The sequence below is a fragment of the Artemia sp. Qi Xiang Cuo genome, chromosome 1 (genome assembly GCF_049724085.1).
Source record: "Artemia sp. Qi Xiang Cuo chromosome 1, ASM4972408v1, whole genome shotgun sequence".
Classification (NCBI taxonomy): Eukaryota; Metazoa; Arthropoda; class Branchiopoda; order Anostraca; family Artemiidae; genus Artemia; species Artemia sp. Qi Xiang Cuo.
This window is the reverse complement of record NC_142794.1, coordinates 1,442,353-1,455,876: the sequence shown is the minus strand read 5'-3', so window position 1 is coordinate 1,455,876 and position 13,524 is coordinate 1,442,353. Positions and strand designations below refer to the sequence as shown.

At 31.9% G+C, this 13,524-nt stretch overlaps 1 long non-coding RNA gene across 1 annotated transcript in view; it reads right to left on the bottom strand.

Moving 5' to 3' along the window:
* Window positions 1-465: 465 nt before the first annotated feature.
* Window positions 466-13,524, bottom strand: part of LOC148955884 (uncharacterized) — a 53,804-nt gene continuing 40,745 nt past the window's right edge. The window contains exons 2-3 of the long non-coding RNA XR_016142091.1: window positions 7,871-8,005; window positions 466-948 (exon numbers count right to left, since the gene is read on the bottom strand). This is a non-coding gene — a long non-coding RNA (uncharacterized LOC148955884). The remainder of the gene's footprint in view (window positions 949-7,870; window positions 8,006-13,524) is intronic.

Here is a 13,524-nt window from a genome sequence, read left to right as displayed (position 1 = left end):
AAAAAAAAAAAAAAAAAAAAAAAAAAAAAAAAATAGCCGATTCATATTCATTTTGAAAAGGTCTCAGGTTTTCTAAGCTTTTTGCAAAGATTTAAGGTGCCAATTGGGGGCCCAGGGGCATTTGACCCCTTAGATTTTGAAAAATACCTCTTTAATATCATCATAAGAAAATACGTACCCTCCCCCCTATATTTTCGTGAGTTGGCGCCTCTACAAAGAGTCACAGGTAATCACAAGTGCATTCAACTTAAGCTTTTTAGGGGAGGGGGGGGTCATATAGAAATTTTTCTAGAATATCCTTATACAACCGAGATTTGACCAGATGACTCAGAATAATCAAAGCATATGAATATCGCAAGAAAAATTCTTGTATGTTAATATGGTCTCAAAGAAAATTATCATCCTCCTACTTCCCCCTATCGAATGTCCATGAGGATGGACATCCGGTCTCAATCTTTGGAAAAGCCTAGCTTTATTAAAAAGGATTTTTATTTTATTTATAGCAAACAAGTACAGAAGCAATGGTTTAAACTAAATTCACAAAGAAACCAGTTGAAAGAAGTTTGTCTTACCAGCCAGACATTGAAAATTTTTACATTGTACACAATTTTACCAGACATTCTTGTCGCAGCCCAGATTTTGACATTTAGCATCATACTTCAGGTTTCATACTCAGGAAAATGAATACCTGTTCTAACAAATTCAGTAGATAGAGCTTAAAACCTCTTCGGCTGAAACAAGTCGTCAGTTCTTGCGTCATGAAGTCTATAATCCAAATATAGGTAATCAGCAAGTTAGCCAGATGAAAGAAGAAGTGGATTTCCTCATCATTTATGGAGTAAAATAGTTGTTTTTGCACTCCGCCGTCTAAGAAAACCATTGGAAAGACCATTATGGATGGAATAATGAACCAAATGCACTGATTATTTCCTTGTCCTGGGTTTAAATCTGTAATACAGAGATCGCTTAATCACTGATATAAATTCTGACCTTGAAGTTATTGTAGTTGGCTACAACTCTTAGAGAAATTGATTTTTGAGTAAGTCCTTAGGTTTTTGTCACAGCATGTTTCATTTGTTCCTTCATCTATTTGTTTACAATTAGATGCAAGCAAACCTGCTCCAGTTTTTAAATGGTGAATGTACAAGCAAGTAAAGCCCTTAGTTTCAAGTAAAGCCCGAAGTTTTAACACAAAAATATCTTTGTTCCTATAAATAGCGTAAAAAATTTCACTAATTCAAGTTTCCCAATTTTTCGTTGTTGACACTGGTTATCCACCCGGGCGGACATGAGGTTCAGAAAGGGGACTAGAATTTCTATAGTGTTCAATTTATTAATTCTTAATTGTTTTAAAAGTGAATTTAATACCTTGAAACTCTGCCTTCCTCTCAATAATTGATATTCAACCATTTTTGATTCTCTGTTACTTCAAATACTTTAATCTTAGACTGTTGAGAAAAGCTATAGATGGCATATCAATCAAACTGATTCGGCAGGTAGGGCTATATTTGACACAGAACTGTATCTTCACTTCTAAATATTTTAAAAAGAAAATGTCCATGCAAATAAACCTTCGAACTCAGGAGGTTATATATGCGGTAGCTTAAAATCCAAATGAACCCAATAAACGATGGCGAAAGCTGTGTCATTTAATTGAGTCGTTTTGTTATTTGGTCATATTTACGTAAAATCATCTGGCTTGCAAAGATGAAGCACAAGAGACTAGAGGTGGCACAAGCATTGAGTACATAAAAAGATATTCGCCTCAAAATTTTCAATAAAAAGAATAAGAACTGGCATATATATTGTTCATATCAATTCTGTTGACATATAGCACAATGCATTAGTAAGGCTGCAAGTGTCATTATTCAACTATTTGAAATCAAGGCATTTGAGTTGTCATTATTAGTTAGATGATCAGAATATGAGAACCAGTACCAAAATTTGTCAATTGACAAGTCACATGGTAAATACGAAGAAGGACTAAAACGAAGAGTAGGAGGACGCTGACACTAGAGGAATCTTTTATGCTTTAATATACATCTTATGTGAATCATTTACAATTATCGCCACTGACAGTGTGACTCCACCTATCAGGTTAAAAAAATACTAATAATAAGGCTCTACTTAAAACATTAAATTTTTTATATCAATTGAAAGTCTAAGTTTATTAAGATACATCCTGAAATTTTCTGAAAATAGACAAATCGTTTTGGTTTTAAACAAATATAAAAGCCCCACTTTAGTCAAGAGGGTGCAATAGGTGCCTGTACATATTTTATTATCTAGTCTACATTCCATTGAATAATTTTTTTATTTTATAGCATATCGCCAAAGCTTTGTTTCTTTTAATTGTTCACGTGGTGGGACAAAAACTTTTTTTCTTACAACGATTTACCCAATCCATATTTTTGATTTTCAAATGTATGGTAGGTATTGATGACCTTATCGATGTCAAAATCCAAAACCCAATCATTATTGCTATCATTATCAATTTGTTTGCTTCGTCACACCTCGGCTTATCTTTCGTCATTATGAAATGAATATCGCCGAACCTTTGTTTTTTTAACAAAGGTATGGTAGGTATTGATGACCTTATCAATGTCAAATCCCAAACTCAATCATCACCACTATCACTACACGTTTCGATACTCGCTGTCCTGGTTGATTTTCATTGACTCGCTGCACTTCATTTTATTTTTGACTCTCTCATTTGTTCGGTGTCGTATGTCTTCTAACCGCGTATGTCTTTGCCCTTCATTTTCATTTTTAACACGCTCAAATTGTCGTTTTCGCATATCCTCTAACCGCCTGTCACGTTTGATAGTACAGGTATTGGTTCCAAAGAATCATCATTTATAGTAACTGCAACTGTAAATTTTCGTTTTTAAGCCTTTCAACAGACATTATATTATATAAGTAACTGTTGCGATGGAAACTCAACAATCTTATTTATACTATGCATGACATCATATAAGAAAGTACTTATATGATACCATATATGATGCCATAAGAAATGCTTACATGATGTAATAAGATAGTACATGACGTCTTTTACAAAAGCCAAAATTAAGGCTCTTAACGATTTTTCTCATTAGAGTTATGACCTATCTAGATCGTTTTTTTATAAGAGAATATCCCGAGATACCAATTTCCCGAAAAAATATGGAGCCGTTTTCGAGAACATACATATATACATACAAAATTATTACTCAGATATAAAGATAGTAAATAGTATCTTTATAAGTGAGCAATAATTGTGTACATATTTATGTATGTTGTCGAAAACGGCAAATATAGTCGAAAACGTATATATTCTCCGTATAATTTCGGGAAATTGGTATCTTAGATATTCTCGCATAAAAAACGATCTAGATAGTTCATAAGTCTAATGAGAAAAATCGTTAAAAACCTTAATTTTGGCTTTTGTAAAAGGCGTCATGTACTATCTTATTACATCATGTAAGCATTTCTTATGGCATCATATATGGTATCATATAAGTACTTTCTTATATGATGTCATGCATAGTATAAATAAGATTGTTGAGTTTCCATCGCAACAGTTAACGATTTTTCTCATTAGAGTTATGACCTATCTAGATCGTTTTTTTATAAGAGAATATCCCAAGATACCAATTTCCCGAAAAAATATGGAGCCGTTTTCAAGAACATACATATATACATACAAAATTATTACTCAGATATAAAGATAGTAAATAGTATCTTTATAAGTGAGCAATAATTGTGTACATATTTATGTATGTTGTCGAAAACGGCAAATATAGTCGAAAACGTATATATTCTCCGTATAATTTCGGGAAATTGGTATCTTAGGATATTCTCGCATAAAAAAACGATCTAGATAGTTCATAAGTCTAATGAGAAAAATCGTTAAGAGCCTTAATTTTGGCTTTTGTAAAAGACGTCATGTACTATCTTATTACATCATGTAAGCATTTCTTATGGCATCATATATGGTATCATATGTATATATATATATATATATATATATATATATATATATATATATATATATATATATATATATATATATATATATATATATATATATATATATATATATATATATATATATATATATATATATATATATATATATATATATATATATATATATATATATATATATATATATATATAATAAAAAAAAAATATATATATATATATATATATATATATATATATATATATATATATATATATATATATAGATATATATGGAGCCGTTTTCGAGAACATACATACATACATAAATACATACACAATTATTACCCACATATAAAGATAGTATATACTATCTTTATATGTGAGTAATAATTGTGTATGTATTTATGTATTTTCTCGAATACGGCTCATATATATATATATATATATATATATATATATATATATATATATATATATATATATATATATATATATATATATATATATATATATATATATATATATATATATATATATATATATATATATATATATATATATATATATATATATATATATATATATATATATATATATATATATATATATATATATATATATATATATATGTGTGTGTGTGTGTATGTATGTACTTATGCATTATAAATAACCCACCGCTATACACGAAAGAAGTCAAGTTTTGTTAATACTAATGAAATAAAATCAAATACGATGAAAATATAATAGTTTAGAAACAAATTTGGACTGCATATTTGCACATTAGGGAGGTGCGGGGTAAAGTACACCTATATTAATACATAACCTAACCTATGAACTTGATATATATATATATATATATATATATATATATATATATATATATATATATATATATATATATATATATATATATATATATATATATATATATATATATATATATATATATATATATATATATAAAAATAAATAAATAACCCATCGCTATACACGAAAGAAGTCAGGTTTTGTTAATGCTAAAGAAATAAAATCAAATACGATAAAAATATAAAAGTTTAGAAACGGGCTATATATTTGCACATTAGGGGGAGGGGGTGCGGGGTATAGCATAGCATATATTAAATACGTAACCTAACCTAACCTAGGTACCTTCCCCTCCCCCTTAACGCCATAAACAACAGTTAAGATATTGTAAACGCAATAAGAAATCACGCTTTGCGATCCATTTATCTAGCAAATACCCGTTTGTCTGGTTTCCTTGTATAGTCTATAGCGGTGGGTTATTTATATGCATAAGTATATATATATATATATATATATATATATATATATATATATATATATATATATATATATATATATATATATATATATATATATATATATATATATATATATATATATATATATATATGAGTGAGCGTTTCACTCAAAACACTTTTTATTCGGCGAAACCAACCAAAGGCTGATACAACACTTCATGTTGTCAAAGCAAAATAAGTTCTTGTGTTGCATAGTCATAATTTTAACTTTTCTGCCCTTGAATTTCCTTTCTTTTGAGGTTGTAACAACACGCGACAGGCAAACTTGTCCCTTAAAGTTTTTTAATCGACAAAAAAAAACCGTTTAAAATCAAAAGAATATTCCAACTTTTCAAAAAATTCTGATTGGATCTAAACAAAACTAGAATCAAAATAAATTTTTGGTTTATTTGAATTCAATTTAAGCTTGATTTAGAATTTTTTAGTTCTGAAGGGTAAAGCTACACTATTATTGGTGATAGTTTTTTTTATTCTAATTCCATATTTGAACAAACACCAAAAATCCATGAAATAAGCGTTCTTTTCCAACCAATAAACAATAGAGATTTTAGCTATATTGTAATTTCGATATGTCGAAACTGACAGCCAATGAGTCCCCTCCCCCTGTTTCTCGAGTAGAATCAGAACTCCCACGCTCTTGTTGGTTCAGATTTGAGACAAATGATCTAAACTTTGGGATAAGTGGTTAAATTTGAGTCAGATAGCCAAACCAGCAATACTGGGTGGTTACGCAAATGAGACTGGCAGACCATGTTCCCCACCATGGGTATGGCGTAAAAGTCGGGAACCAAGATCTCTGAATATCAAGAACCGGAGGTCTTCCAGTTTCTCCAGTTTTGTATCCTTGTAATTATATTATGGGAATATCTTAAGTCAGTGGTTTATACTAAAAGAAAATGAACATTGCAAGGACTAAAAGGGAATATCACAAAATTGGGAATAAACCTTAGGTTGAAACGTGCAAAAGTCGTGTATCTGTCGAGTAGGGTAGTTTTTGGAAGATAAATGGAAGCCAGTTTCATCTCCCAATTGTAAGAAATAAATAATATTATTAATTATATAATTAATAATTATATTATTACTATCCAAAAGCCGTCGTTAAAAAAATAAAAACTAAATAAAAACCATGGAAATAACGTGCATCAAAAACACGTTATGAAAAACCATATTAAATGAACGTTACCATCATCAATCCAGGAAAGTACAGTTTTTTTTTGTGTATGTTTTTATCCTTTCTCTTTCTTTCTCTCCCTCTCACGCTTTCGCTTTTTTTTCTCTCTCTCACTTGTAACGTTTTAACGTTATAAGTGTTCTGTTCATACTATTTTGTTTTCTCTTTATATTTCAAAACTACATTTTAGTTATAAAAGGTTCGTTTCTATTCAACATCTAATTTTATTTGTAGCCAATGTAGAAAGTGCTGATCTTTCTTTTAAGATAACTTTTTAGAAAGTCTATTCTGGAAACTTTAGTAAAATGTAAGGTGTTTCCAACCAAGAGTTTCGTCCATCTGTATTGATCTGTGATCTTTCTCATGCGAAAGTTTCGCGAGACGGTATTTAGAATTCAAGACAGCAAAGAAAATGCAAAAAACAGAAAGATAATATACAAAATGCGCAACAAAAATGAGCAAAAAAGTGCATAGAGCGCAATTTAACAATTATTTAATACCAAGTTTAGCCATAATTCGAAGTGGTCGCACTCGTGTTGGAGCGAGCTCGCGCCCAAGAAATAACTATTGACCAGGTTTCAATTAATGTTGAAAAGTTCATGAAGTTAAAATTCATATTATTTTTGGCTTGTTTGTTGTATAACTAAGACAGTGCAAGCAAGGTTGTATCCAGGGAAGGGATCACCTGGTTTGACCCCACCCCCCGGCCTAAATTTTCGTCCGACTCGTAAAAAGGTAACAAAATTGCGCATAAACAAATTTTTCAAGCACTAAAAAAATTGCAGCCGCCCCCTCCCCCCCCCCCCAAAAAAAAATGCTCCTCTCCCCAAACAAAAATTCTGGATACGAATACAAGCCACTTTTTTTTTAGAAATCGTGTCTCCTTTCACTCCATAGAATAAAAACATGATCTTATACAATATAATAAATAAATAATCATAAACAAAGCATTTAGAATAGATAAAATGTTTTATTCGTATTCACAGCCATTGCCTCCTCCCAAAACATTGAGTAAAAATATGTGTTGTAACAGACGACAGTAAATTCGAAAATTGTTGGAAAATTTAAAATTTTGGGAATCAATCAGTAGGCTATCTATTTATGATTTTTTCACACGTGGAACCTTTTTTTGAACGGTATTTAGAATTCAAGACAGCAAAGAATATAGGAAAAAGCAGACGCGACATTTGCAATAAAAATGAACAAAAATTACACGAACCAGGAACAAGAGAGGAGAACTCGAGAACAAGAGGAGAACAAGAGAGGAGAACTCGAGAACAAGAGGAGAACAAGAGAGGAGAAAAAATGCAAAAGTTTTTTTATAGAACTTTTAAAAGAGCTTGTTATTTTAACTAAAAGGCCTTTATGAGATGAGATGAGAGGGGTTTTATTTTCAACTATAATTACATCATACTTAACTGGCACTTACCACATTTTTTAAATAACATTATCATCCAAACGTAGAAAATGGTAAGACCCTGTGATGCTTTATTAAGCCTCTATTGTGGCTTGATCAGCGATTCAGGAGTCAGGAGTCAATGATTCAGGAGTCAATCTTAAATAGCTGGAACAAAAATCAAACTTAAGCGTAAAGAGCGAGGTATTGAGGAGCGGGTGACCCCCCGTAATAAATTCTGTTCGTTTTAAGTTTTAATGTTGCTCCTTACTTTCGGTTGAAAAAATTTGTTTTTTTTTAATTTAATTTTAAAATAGAACACCATAGATATCCATTGATTCGTTCATTATTTACTTCAATGCATCTGCCGATGGCTAGTGTTGAGCGATATTGGATATCAATTTCGATTTATCCGACCAAATATCGATACCGAATATTAAAACGTAAATATTGATATCGAAATCGATATTTTGATATTTTTGGCTTTTCTGGTAGGCTATCTACCGGCGAACGTCCAGGAGAGAAGATCCAATGTAGAAAATTGTTTCGCGAATGACTGAGAAGAAGAAAAAGAGTAATGTCTTCATGCATACTGATGAACAGCATGCATAGCTGTATCCATAAATTGGCATAGCCTGTTATAAAACTTTAACTACGTTTAGTGAGGGTAGACTCTCAAATGTTACGGAGGACCTCCGAAAGGCTTGGCTAGATAAAATGCCTTCTTTGCTTATAGGCCATGTTCAAGTTACATTCGCCACGGTTGCCACATACCTCGATTTGCGTTCCAAGAAATTATATATTTCCCCCGTGGATTTGACCTTGCTAGAATCTGCATCAACAGATGCAATCGCCGCGACAGCCCCTGTGATTTAGCCACTACTATACGAAGTTGCCATAGCCACGCCTATACGAAGTTGCCATAAGATTAATGTTAATGCCCGCCACCAGTGCCCTTTCTGAGTGTAGATTCCAAGCCAGATCAGTTAATCAAACAATTTGTGACAAACTGATAACAGACTGTTCGTAAGGAGCGAGTCGACCCAATAGAAACCAAAACTCAGAAACAAGAAATTTTAATAACAGTAGAAACATCAAAAGAATTGGCTTTTAATGCTGATTCCAGATATGTAAAATTCATCAAGGTTGATGTACCTATCAAAAGCTAAGAGCCTGAGAAAATTTGCAAGACTTTCGAGAAATGGTGGAAACATCCCTAAAAAGTCAACTCATCTTAATGAAAACCATTAGATTGCATCATAAGATTCAGCATATCAGAGAACCCTACTGTAGAAGTTTCTAGCTTCCATCTGTAAAAATTTGGAATTTTGTAGTTTTTGCCAGAAGAAAGATCACGAATGCGTGTTTTTTTTTACTTATTTATTTTTTTTGCCAGGGTGATTGTATCGAAAAACTTTTGTTTCTCTATTTTGTGACCGAAAAGATTGGAGAACTAGACCCCCTCCCATGTCCCCTTTTCCACAAAGTCATCCAATCAAAATTTTGAGATAGTCATTGCGATCAGCATAGTTGAAATATCAAATAATCGTGCCTCTGGGGATGACAAGATCCCCCACAATCCCTAGAGGAAAGGGCTGTAAGTTATGAAATTTGTGTAATGTTTAAATACAGTATTTGTTATTGGGAAGTAAATAGACATTTTTCAGGAAGGGGGAATTTTCCATGGGGGAATTTTCTATGTGGAGGGAAGTTTCCGGGAGGAATTTCAAAGCGAAAGTTTACACGGAGGAATTTACCAGAATTCCTATGTGAAATTCAATTTCACGTAGGAACTTTATCAATTACTTTTACTTTATCAATTCAATTTTACATGCTGAGATATTCCCGGAGAAATCGCCCGGGTAAAATTTTCAAAGAAGTTGAAATTGTTTTGGGGATTTTTCCGTGGGAGAGGGGGGTTCCATGGGAGAAATTTTCCATGAAGGAATTTTCCGCGAGAGAAACTTCCTATTGGGACATTAGGAGGGGAATATATTCAGGAAAAAAGTTCCACGGAGGGAGGATTTCCGGCATTGTTTGAAAAACGATTAGAAATTAGAAGAAAAACATTTTTTTTCAAATTAAAGCAGGCTGAAAAGAAATTTCCATGCGGTATTGCCCGCATGAAATTTTCTAGGGTGAATTTTCGGCACGGATGGAATTGTCTGGGGAAAGGGGGATCTTACGCAGGATGAACACTCCAATGATTAATTTTTTGGGGGGATGGTGGGAATATGGAGAGAGGAGGTGGATTTTACGGTATTGTTTGAAAAACAATAAGAAATTAATTAAAAAAAGCTATTTTTTTAACTAAAAGTAAGGAGCAACATTAAAACTAAAAGTGAACAAAATTACCCCTTATATGAGGGGAATGCCCCCTCCTCACTATCTCGCTTTTTACGTCAAATTTGGAATTTTTGTTCCAGTTCTCTAAGAACAACTCTGAAAACACAAGGGCCGTTTTATTAGAGTTCAAAAAACACAAAAAAACTTTGGCTTAAAGAGCAAGGTATTGAGAAGGGGTTACTCCCCTCATATACGGAATAATTTCTGTTTTTTTTAAGTTTTAATGTTGCTCCTTACTTTCACAAAAAAAAAATTTTTTTTTATATTTAATCTATGAAAGGCAGAATCAATTCTCAGGATGAAATATTGACATGTTACTGATTTTGAACATCCAATAGTTTACTTCTCTTTATCTTGAACCCGAGTAATTTCAAATCTGGGATTTTGGTATATTTGCTCATGTAATCGAAGTATTTTTCTGTATTTTATTTGCAGTTTGTAAAAATTTTTGCAAAATGCTCTTTAATTACAATTTTTCTTGTTGAACTTTGGAAAAACCAAGAGTTAATCTGAGCAAAAAACTAATCAGAATATCGAGATCGATATATAAATTATCGAAAACAAAAATATCGATACATCATTAAGTTAAATTATCGCCCATCACTACCAATGGCACAATTAGGGTCTGCAATACCGGATCTCTTACCGGCTCAAGGACAACTTGTCCATTTTTATTTTCATTTTGAAGTTAAATTAAATTTGTTTGAATTACAATTACAAATAGAGTATAATATAAAAAAAGAGAAAGACAACGAAAAGAAAGACAAAACAATGACAAAAAGTATATATATTTGATGGCCTATTTTAGCACCAAGATTGGTTCCATTCAGTTTCTTATTTATTTGCACCCAATTGAGAAAGTATTAAACAAATTTGGAAAGTCATTCACTATCGTTTCAAGATTCTCCTCATACTAAGGTTTTGTGGAACGGTATTTATAATTCCAGACAGCAAAGAATATACAACAAAAAAGGCACACAATACAAAAATTAACTGAAATGAAGTCGGGAAAATATGGCTAAAAGGGCAAGGAGCGAATGTAATTCAGCCGAGTAAAAAGCATGGACTAACCAAAGAAAAGAAAGCTACATGTATAAGACTGCGTTTGTTGTTGATCTTAAATCAGTATTGATCTTTTATTTTGGTCATGCTAAAGTTATGCAGAGCGATATTAGAAATCAAGACAGCAAAGAAGATCCAAAAATAGATATTAAGCATAATATGCAAAAAAGTTTGCGAAAAAGTCAACAAAGTTCTATAAATAAATTAAATAGCATTTAAAACAAAATTTAATCACAGTACGAAGTGGCCAACTCCTGCATGGAATTGTGGCCGACTCTTGCTTGGATCCAAGAAGCAATTATTTCCCTACATTAATTTAGGTTCGAAATACATGAAGTCAAAATCGTTATTAATTGGGAATCATTATCAAAATCATTATTATTCTATAACAGAGACAACACATGCCGCAATCTTTTTAAGTGTTATCCACGAATTTTTGTCTTTTATAACGAATAATGCATATATAATAAATATTATATTTTTATTCATTGTTAATAATTGCCCCTTCTGCCTCTTATCCCCCGAAGCAAGTTCGAAGATATATTTTGATACTCGAAAGTATGTTTGTAAATTGGCAGAAAATTTAAGGTGCCAAGGACATTAAAATGAAAAATCATTTTGCCTCCTCACTCACCTTAGCTATAGTTATGCCAAATTTGTAAAAGAGTATCAGATTTTCGACAGTGTTACGACGTTGAACCGTAAAAATAAATAAGCAAAATTAATTAGTTAAATTTGACAATATTTTCGTCCGTAAAAATTCAAATATTAACAGTCTGTTGATTCCAAAGACGGTACTTGCATGATAGACGCCCTACCTAATGTTCTTCTAAAATGTTTCTCTGACGCTCAATCCTAATGAAATATACTAAAGCAAGATAAAAATGTAATACTTTAGAAACAATTTTGGGCTATATATTTGTAAATTAGGGGGAAGGGTAAAGCATAGTGGGTTTCCATATCTAATGTGTTAGGTACAATTATTCTTCATATTATGTAGTAAGAATTGTTTTTTTACTTCACACTGTCAAAATACTTTACCACCACCACCGCGCCCCCCTAACATGCAATTATATAGCCCAAATTATGTATTTCCCATCAATTCTGTCATTTCTCTTTGTCTTGTCTCACGCTATGCCGAAAGAAACTATCGAAAAAAAACGGTTCTATAATGCGTCAATGAATGAACAACATGAGCGGTAACGCGTCTATCATACAAGTACCCCAAAGACAACCACACCTCCTAAGGAAAGCAACACCATCTTAGGCTACTTGAGGCTGGATGATTTTAGCTACTTTTTTTGCTAATTTTTATCCATTTTTTCCAATTTTGCACCCGCTACTATTAAAAACTGTATAGCTATATATTGATGTTTTTTCATCAGAAATTAAATACCCATTTTTTCAGAATTTGCAAAGATACAAATCGTTGCGTTAGTTCTTAACTACTTCAAAGATTCCGATTTCATTTTTATTGTCCTTGGTACAGTACTTTAATATTTTCGTTGTCAATCAGTAAGCTATTGATCAGTGATTTTTCTCATGCGAAAGTTTTGCTGAGCGATGTTTAGAATTCAAGACAGCAAAGAATATGCAAAAAAAGCAGATAATACGCACAGTGTGGAATAAAAATGAGCAAAAAAGTGCACAAAGCGCAATGAGCGAATGTAAATTTGCGTTGTAAAAACTGCGTACTAACGTGGGAAAAGAATTTGATTTCTATGAGAATACATCTGCGAATTGTTATATTACATCCTACTTATTTTTCTAACGGTTGATTTACATTAACTATTCACTAAGATCTTGTTACTTCTAATTGCAAGGATGGCCACAGGGTGACGCATCAGCTAGAATGTGGCTACTAATTCGTATACGTATAACATACCTATGATATGCTCAAAATCCACATTACCTACATCAATTTTCAGTTATGTTAAAGTATTAATCATTTTTACCGAAGAAAGGCTACTATCAACCGCTAGAAAAATTAACCGTTGGAAAAATAAGTAGTATGTAATATAATACAAAAAGATATCTACAATAACGGAAATACAAAGCTCTAATATCCTGCATATCACTAAAAATGTGTTAAAAAATGGGAGCATCTTAATTTCCAGCTCCTAACGCAAGTTTATCGGATCAACCTATTTTGCCCTCCCCCCCCTAATTTTTTTTTATCGGATCAACCTATAATATATAAATGCATATACCTAGTAGAATTCAGAAGCTCAGAAGTTCCGCCACCTGATCTCTTAGCACTTTTAGGCTCCTCCTCTGGC